Genomic DNA, 10,190 nt, shown 5'->3' with positions numbered 1-10,190 from the left:
CTCCCAAGGAAATCCAATGCTTGAAGCAAGAGATGACATCTACCTTAAGCTTCATGGGATATATCCAAGTGAACTTAGTGAAGTCATCTATAAAAGTAGCAAAGTATTAGTACCCCCCAAGTGATGCTATCCGCATCGGTTTGCACACATCACTATGTACGAGATGCAACTTCCTGGATGCACCAAGGGTCTTGTCCTTGGGAAATGGAAACCTATGCATTTTGCTCAACAAGCATCCCTCACATACATGTTTTTTAAGTGCATGCATGGGTGGAAGATCTATGACCATGTCACATGCATGCATCTTCACCAAACTATTGAAGTTGAGATGTCCCAATCTCTAATGCCATAGATGTGTATTAGAAATTACAAATTCAGCCATGCCATTAGCTTCTATAGCAGCATGTTGTGCATATATGTCAAGATTATTTAGCCCTCTATCAAGTGTTTAAATAAGTACAATATAGAGTTCTTGTGTTGGAGGGTCAAGGGCACGCACTGGGGGAGTAGTGGTAGATGAACAAGAAGTGGCAGTGGTGGCAACAGGTGCTTGTGATGAAGAGATAGGTCTAGTCTCCGATCTAGATACAATTTCCCAAAAGCTTTTAGACACCAACATGTGGCGCACCAAGTACGGCCACATGGGATAATTGGTGCCATCATGCTTGTCCTTACCAAATGAAAATGATTCACGGTTTGCCATTGCAAATGAAAATGACCAAAAAAATTAAAAATAAAAGTGCCCTATAAATGTCATAGTCTAAGGCTACAATGCAAAGAGCTGGTTGCCCAAGTATTTGACTGTTGACTACAAATGTCAGACCAAAAATGACAGCAAATGTCTACAAGTGTCAATGCCAATATGATTACTCAAACAATGAGCAAAATGCATAAGCTGTCCCCAAAAATAACTTGCAAGAGAATGTCTATCCAATCAAAGGACCCTCATACAAAGTGATTGCTCAAACAATGAGCAAATGCACAAGGTGCCCTGCAAAATCTGTCCCACAAAGAAGGTCCTACCAAAGGTGACCAGCCCAAATCAAAGGGCAAATAGTTGCAAATTTGTCCAATTTGAGAACAATTTGCTTGCAAATGGTGGCAAAAAGTCCCTGTAATGCAACTTCCAGGTCATGAGTGCGAAGTGGAGTGCATAGTGGGTAAAAGCCCTAAAATCTATAAGGTAGAATACCCAAATCAAAGGGCAAATGTAGGAAATCCCAAATCCAGTTGTACCGAGCAAAGGCCATTGCAAATAACAACTTTGCTACCAGCTGCAAAGTTTGAGAGGGCAAATATGCCAAAAGAGAGAAAATGTGGAAAAGCCCCAAATTTTGATGTAATCTTGCAAATGTGACCAAATCTACTGCAATTTCTTGCCAATGACACTGAAAAATACTAAATTTAAGATCGAAGCAGCCAAATGTCATTGTAATGAGTGCAAATGTGACAACATAACCTGCAAATATGAGAATATCTTAAACTCTACTAGCAATCGGGTAGATCTGACTCGAGAGGGAGAAAATCCCAGCCAAATGGTGCTAGAGTTATTTGGAGCAACTGGAGGAAGGCCCAATCGACAGAAAAAGTCAAAATTTGAGCAAAAAACCCCCAAAATGGCAGAAAAATGCTTGAAATCACCTACTGACAGTTGTACGGATTGCTGGTAGTATCGCACAGCTGTTCATATAGGTCTATACAACCATATAGACATCCATACAATTGTATGGATAGGTCATAAAAAACTAGCCCAAATGGTGTGAGATAGGGTTGTTTGTATGCAAGCAGCTCAAAATTTTCAATTAATGTCAAAATCGAATCTCAAAAAGGAAAAAACAATTGCCACCGTCGGACTATTTTTCTACTTAAAAAATAGGTCTTCTGGCAACAAAATGAGGTAGCGGACTGAGTTGGTGCAAAATGGCAAGTAGGAGCAATGGTTGAGCACGAGGTAGGGCCGGTAGGAGCAAGAGAATTGCTTTGATACCATTGTTGGGTACGAGAAGCAATGGAATGGGAGTGGAGCGCAAGGAGCAAACAACAAGCTAAAGAAACACGAAGTACTTGCCAATAGATAATGAGAAAGTACAAAGGGGTTGCCTATATGGCCCTGATGTCAACCATATGATTGACCAATGAAGTCAACCTAAGGGTCGATCGAGTCCTAAGACTAGCCTACAAGGCCATACTAGGGCTAAGTGATATTGAATATAACTCATTCAAACCTCATAGAAGAATTGAGTAAGGAAGTCAGAATCAATTTCTGAGTTTACTTCAAAGATTCTCAAAAACTGATACTTCTTTATGCAAGGTAAATGTATGGATTCCAAATCTCTTAGAAAGGGCAATACTACCATTTTGGATTTTGGCATTGGACTAAGAAGTATATTCTAAGAATCATTGATTCAACTTTCTTACCTTGATTTATGCCACCATAAATCTATTTTTAGGGTGGGAGAATGTTACGTCCATGACTGGGACTAACTAGGATCTAGGGTTCAAAGCGGAGGCTAGACTAACCCGAGATTTAGGATTGGATCTAAGGTTAAAGTGTTGTCTATTCCGAGGTTAGCAATAACCTAGGGTTGTGACCAGAGCTAGCATAGGTGACCACAAAGTAAAGTAGATGTACTTTGGGCATGCATGCTCATTGACTACAATTTGAATGGTGCCCCAACAGTGAAATTGAAAAAACTATTTCAAAACCACGACATGTGACAATTAGTTTTCGACACCACAACAATACACTGAACTACTATTGATCACATATGGATCGACTCTAGGCCAAGAGGACACAAAAAGTGGGACAAATTACATTTACTAGTCCGATCATTCATTGCTGTAGAGACAACAATACAGACATAAAAAGAAAAGTTAAACGAAAGAAGGCAAGCACATTGAGGTAACCGCATCTTGTGTAAAGTTTTTTTCCACCACTAACTCAAGAAGAAGGCAAGCCCATTGAGGTAACCGCATCTTGTGTAAAGCTTTCTCCCACCACTAACTCATGGACACTAAGAGACCCATGGCCAACTACAAGGGGCAAATGGATGGGAAGTTAAATGCCTTAGGTGAGAGAGAGTTGTATCGTTTGAGCTACCACCACAACAACTCAATAGGCGGAGATCAGGATCATGCTCCAACCTCTCCATGCATTGAGGGGGAAGGCCACAGAAGACATCCATAAGACATCCATGCTGCCCATACCGTGTCTTCCTTGAGTCAAATGCATTTCACTTCCACACAGAGGCCACTCCCCACATGCAGCTTGTGGTTTCCCCCACCCAAAGTCCATCACATATATGGCAAACTTGGGCAAATTCACTATACCAAGCCACACAGCTCTCGAGCCCCCTTCCAACTGCGTAGCTTGCATCTCCTGCTCCCCCATCAACATCACCACATCTTCCTCTTTCTTTCCAACTATGGCTTCATGGATTTTGTAGGCTATGGCACTCACCTCCCCACTGCTTATGTCTCCAGCCTTGCTCTTCAATAGCACAGAGCTCACACAATTTTTGAAGTAGCTCATCGGTATTGATAGAAATCTTCCCTTGTAGTTGATAGCTATCACTAAATAGATTGGATGCTTGTCGGGTAGCTCGCTAGCCCTCACCACTGCCCTCCACCAGTGCACGTAGAAGGATTCGAAGGTGGTGAATGGCACCGATTTCTCATCCTTCGTCGAATTGGCATGCATCTTAAACCTTTGGAGTTCCTCAGCAGTGATACCAAACACTTTCTTGACCAATTTGATGCGAGACAGTGGAATGTCATGTTAGTCGTGACACTACTGGCTTGCTAGTGCAGACAGGAGTACATCTTGTGGTGCTAGGTCTGGTGATGATACCAACTCCACAGCCCTTTGCATGTGCCGAGGAGGTTGGGATAAGGGCATGCCTCTACAAACTTCCACCCACGCCCTCACAAAGTCACAAAAGGACTGACCATCTACCACGCCATGGCTGATCGATATGCCCACAGCCAAACCATCACCTTGAAATTTCATCACCTAGCACACCAGTGATTCATCATAACATATTGTAGTGCACAAGCTATTCACAATGTCTTGCTGCTTCAATTTGAACTTACGATAACAAATTACATGTACGGTTGCCCTTTGATGTCACAAACAATAAACAAAAACTGCTATCGGTGCTACTGCTAATTCCACAGCACAAAATATCATTCGAGACTTATATGGAGGTGATCAGTAACTGCAGGTAATTGGAGCGCAATAATTCGGTCCTTGTCGTAAGCTCACAGAATAGTTTGCAATGCTGGAAGCCATCATGCTACAACTCACTGAAAGGCACATCGGCAATGGCCTCCACGGTTCATATGGAATTGCGAGGACGATGGTGGACATCTGTTCGATGGTCACAAGCCCGGAGGCATTCATCACCTGTTCTTGTGTACTCAACAATTAAGTAAAATACAGAAAGCTTACTCAAACAAGACAAAAATCAATGAGGCATAGGAGTAAAACTTTTGGGATTTTGATGAATAGATCCTCGTAGGATTGAAATGCAACCCTGGACGCAAGTAATGGTATCCACCATTCCATTGTTTCCACAGTATATTGAGGTTTGTCCGGACATTTAAACAATCTATGTGTTTCACACATGTAAAGGGATTCATCAGAGCATAACCAAGGTGAATGCTCATAAATCATTCATAAGGTGTGCCTGAGATATGAGATGTGCAACCTTGAATGCTCATAAATCATTCACAAGGCGTGCGTGAGATGTGAGATGTGTAGTGAGGGCGAAAAGTTGAGATAGAGATAGAGACAGAGACAAAGAGGGGAGAGAGAGAGAGAGAGAGAGAGAGAGAGAGAGAGAGAGATAGATAGATAGATAGTTTTTTAACGTCGTAGGAACAATCCCAAGGAGCCAGTTCTGACTCATCCGACGTCGATCCCTGAGAGAGAGAGAGAGAGAGAGAGAGAGAGAGAGAGAGAGAGAGAGAGAGAGAGAGAGAGAGAGAGAGAGAGAGAGAGAGGGGGGGGGGGGTTATGTCTAAGTTAAACTCTAGTTGCATGTGATGGCATTGGAATACGTCCAAATGTGGACTTAAGTAGTGGCTAAAGAATTTTGGGATATGAAAATTAGTAATTTCACTTTTGAAAACGAGTTTCACCACTAAGGCTACCTTTCAAGGAGGCCTACAAAAATGATTAAGGGGATCCTCTTCCACAATAACCACAAAGCGATGAAAATTGGAGGGGATGTGGATGATTCAACAGCTTTCAACACTGTGATTTTTCACGATTGATTGTGGCGTGATTGTGGTCCATTGGCAATAGAAATGAAGTGAGCTCATGGAGCTCTAATAACTCCTGGGAATTTAGCCTCTTCTACCTTTGCATGTACTCTCGGGTGGATTCAGCAATCATGTTTTCATATCTCATGACCATTAAAGTTGACAGCCCAACTCGCCATGCATTCTGCAACTATCACAAATTCCTTTCTCTTCCCTCCTTCATGGTGTAAAATTTTTCCAATGTATTGCTCTCAAAGGTTCATTTATATGCCTTCAAAGTTATGGTTCATTTGCTTAATGTGACATACATTTCCTTACATAGAGATGAAGCCCATATCTCCAAATACCAACCCAATCAAAAGGGGCAAGATTGTTTTTATTCGTGTCTCTTGGGATTACTTGATATATGGAATGGACCACTCTAAGCTGAGGTTTTTTTTTTGCAACAATGCAATTAGGAAATCATAATCATGTTCCATGTGTTGCAAGAGGCAGGCAAGAGGCCAGATAGGAAATCGTCAAAGGGAGAGGTGTATTTCTTTACCACTTCTCAATTAACAATTGAAAAAGCTTAGAAGCCATCAAGCTCCAAGAGAAATGGTGACAAAGGATTGGAGCTTCGAATAATGATAGAAGCACAACATGAATTGTAGAGGTTGGGATAGTGATGGTAGTAGTACATGCAAAACACATCTAACACAGTAGTAGAGCCTATTGTTTTCATCAAGTGGTGCATTGAGGATGGGGTTGATGCCTATCTCTACATTGGTGATGTTCAATTGGCACATTTTTAGGGGAATGCCTAGGTGTGTTAATTAGTTCTTAACTATAGGGTAGGTGAAGGTCAATTAAAAGATGGTCCAAGGTCTAGAAAAGAAAGCTTTTTGGATCTCCTCTCTTTGCATATACTTTTGGAGGTGGTACAAAAGGGAAGCATGGCCTTTTATAGATCTCTATTAACAATGTTGTGTTCAAACATGTAAATATTCACAATTAAAGGATAGCTTCTTATTAGATGGTGGTCTTGAAACATGTCCTATGTGAGGTACCAAGTCATAAAAATCAAGAATAAACACAAAAGAGTAAATGTAAAAAGAATGAAATATCATTATTTCAAAGTGAATCCCCCTTATAAGAGGAAACCTTCTAGAAGGCATAGTGAAGTACCACCCTGCCATTCCTATGCTTTACTCTACTGTCTTAATCCCAATCTCGAGTGCAATCATAATTTCAATCTTAATCTCAATCTCCTTCCGAGGTACCGCTATCTCAATATTGAAATCCATGCTTCAAAACTCGATCTCAAGACTCAATCCCAATCTGATTCTTCAATCTAGAACTCTTCCAAAGTGCCTCAAGGCCCTTGTGTCAATGTTATTAGAGTTATACATAGCCTAGAGCTATAGATAGCCTACCTTAAACCTATCCAAGGCTTCACCTATATAGTCTATGGAACATGATGAATACAACTCACTTCTGGAACCACACTTGTGTCTTCATCCTCTCTCTCTCTCCCTCTCCTCCATCACTCTCCTCTTGTAGGTAGTTCTCATCGTGGTATCGGAGCTTGGTTTCTCCCTTGAACAAGTTCCCTCCTGTAGATACGACAATATTTTAAAGCATGGCTATAACTAGTTCTAGCATGGCCATAGTTGTGTGAGTATCTTGGGGGCCATAGCCCTTGATAGTATGTTATGGCATGGCTATAACCAATTATGGCATAGCCATAACCTATGTGATGTGCTATGGCATGGCCATAGAAATCGGTCATCGAATCGATGTAACTTTCAAAGAATTTTTCTATTGCATGGTCACAACTCATGTTCGGAATGAGAAGTGTTCTCCTTACAATACTCCGTCTCTATGGATTGCAAAACCAATGGATGGTACTGAAAACAAGTGAAGGTTTCTTGATAATATATTTATCATCTTTAGTTCTCAATATTTGAAAGGATGTGCCTTATTTCTTTGTTCCTCTCAGAAGCATATCTACCTTTTTATGAGTATTGGTTTGTAGCAATAATTTATTGCTAGATCCTTGTTTTACAATTTTTGTAGGGTCATGAGGCTTTTGTACTAACTTTCTGAGCTACTCGTCCAAAAACTATGCGGCTTACATCTTGCTTGGTTTCGGGACATAGACGGGTACATTACTCACATTCCCTTGGAGGTGGTTCCTTCCAGCATCTAAAAACTATCTCTAGATGTCAATCTGGATCATCCCTTTGTCAAAGTAGATTTTGTAAGCTGGTTCGCTTGTATTGTGAACCATTGGCATTGAAAGCGCTTGGGCAGAGGGAACTGATTTGAGAATAAAGCAATCAATCTGCAAACATTGCTTCGATTCTACATAAGAGACATTTATGGAATCTACTCTGGTCGCTTGCAGTCACCATTGAAACTTTGCACTAATCGGGAGCTTCAATCCATAAGGTACATAGATCATCTTCATGCTCTAGCCTGCATGCGGTAGTTTTGAAAGTTGATGCCATTCACAAAGTAGGAGATCTCTGGGACTGTTTATCATATCAATGGTGCAATTGCCAACAATAGATGAGGAGTATATGGACTATTTTCCATGTACCTTAATCAAAAATGCTCAAAGGTGGTTCAATCAATTCTTGATTGGGTACTTCCCTGATTGGTATGCAATGTCCAAAGCATTCTTGTGAAGGTTCTAGCAGGAGATCAATGAGGAAGATGTGAGGATAAAGCTGAGTGAACTAAAGCAAATCATGGGAGATTCTATCCAATATTTTGTGCTTAGGATGCGAGTCCTAGTCATCAATCAATTGAGAATTATTCTAAATGACAAGTCTACGTGAGCCTGGTTAATCATAGGTTGTACCTAGGTAGATTTGCACAAGCTTGAGATAGTCAATTTGACTAGAACCTATGAGGAACCACTAGATTGAGCTGTTTCTTTGGAGAAGAGTGAAGGCTCAAAGAATAAGGTAAAGAAGAAATATGTTGATAGTGACACCAAAGAGACACTAGCTAAGAGGTTTATTTGCCAGATACAAGGATGTTCTTGCATGAGGTATACAGACTTATGGGGAGTTCCTCTTGAGTTGTGTCAATGCCAAATACCTTTGGTGCCAAATGCTAAGCCGATCTAACAACAAAGGTATAGAATGAATCCTAACTATGCCAAATAGGTAAAATTCGAGTTCGATCAACTCCTACATGCTAGGTTCATCTATGCCATTGATCGTAGTGATTGATTGTTTCCTATCGTGGTTGTACCTAAGAAAAATGGAATACTTTGATTCCATGTGGACTTAGGAAGTTAAATGCCCAAACAATTCTTGATCCCCTTTACTGATGGATCAAGTTGTAGGACATGAGGTATACTCATTTATGGATGGCTACAGTGATTATAAAACCAGATCACAACAGTGGCTCCGGAAGATCATTCCAAGACTGCCTTTATTACAGAATGGGGTGCTTATGCAACCAAAGTTATGCCTTTTAGATTGAGAAATGCCCCATCATCCTTCCAAAAGTTTATGGCTGAAACTTTCCAAGATTACCTTACTAAGCTCATTGCCATTTATCTAGATGACTTATGTGTCTATTCCTTAGATATAGATCATCTTGGATACCTGGAGGAGGTTTTTTTGAGATGCAGACAAGCAGGTATCTCATTGAATCTAGCTAAAAGTGTATTTTGTGTTTGAGTCGGGATACTACTCGGCCATGTTATTTTCAAAGATGGCATAAGAACCAAGCCAGGTAAAATCAAAGATATACAACAAATGCCTGAGCCTCAGAATCTAAGTCAATTTCATTCTTTTGTATCATATTCTATCGAAGGTTCATCAAAGAATTTGCCAGGATTGCAGTGCCTTTGTATGAGTTGACAAAGAGAGATGCTAAGTTTGAATGGAATGCCAAGTTAGCTATAGTTTTCCATGAGTTCAAGAACTGAGCAATGGCTACTCCTATTCTAAGGCAACCAAAATGGGATGTCATCTTCCATGTGCATGTGGATGCTTCTGGCTATGCCTTAGGCATTATTTTGAAGCTTTGTATTGAGCCCTACAAGCCCGGTTATGCTATGAGCATATGTTAGTAAAAGGCCTCATGTCTGTATATCTGCAAATTGCATATATTAGTAGTCAGTGCTACCACTCAGACCAACATGCGTTCACTTTGTAGGCATATACTAACTAAACTTTTCCTTTTTAGTGAAAGAAGACATCATTTATAAGATTCTGACCCTTGATGTAATAAAGTGTAGCAAGAGCCTTAAGTTAGAACACATAATTGGGTTTCACAAATATATTTCACTAGTTCTTAAATGGATTGTATCTTGGTTAGAATGTCAATTATTAGTAATGGTATTTAAGCTTAATGGAGAAGTAAATTGATTGCATGCAAGTAAAATTTAACCACTATGCAATGATTAAATGTTCTTTTTCCCAAACCCTAACGATCCATGGAACCTAAGGGAGAGTAAAGTGCAACTGGGATTGAGGAAAGATTACTTAATGAGTCCTTGTAGAGAAAAATGATGCTCTCAATTGAGACAATTTAATCAAGGGAATTCTATACCATAAATCCTTAAAAAATTATTGCACCACATGCCTAAACTGTTCTACTATTAGATCGCATATGACAAGTGGGTGGCATTCAAGATTTTTCCTCATACTCAAAAGTAGTGGATGTTATTCAAGTATTTTGACATAAAAGTAGGGCACAAAAAACTAGAGGCATGCAGTGCAACACAAAAAGCAACCAAGAAAAAATCACCGTGTGAGAATTGAATGGGAGCACCTTTACCCTTTAACTAAAACTACTTCGATTATCAAGTGCTAATAACAATATGTGATAGGCCCTTTCAAGATGAGGATCCAGAGAAAGCCCTTTCTTTCACAATTGATGGGTCCTTTTCAATTGGTAAGTGTTCCTAATGTGGCGAC

Source organism: Dipteris shenzhenensis, chromosome 3 (assembly GCF_047967505.1).
Source record: "Dipteris shenzhenensis isolate YYH24624 ecotype China chromosome 3, Dip_SZ_1.0, whole genome shotgun sequence".
Classification (NCBI taxonomy): Eukaryota; Viridiplantae; Streptophyta; class Polypodiopsida; order Gleicheniales; family Dipteridaceae; genus Dipteris; species Dipteris shenzhenensis.
Note: the sequence above shows the minus strand (reverse complement) of the source record.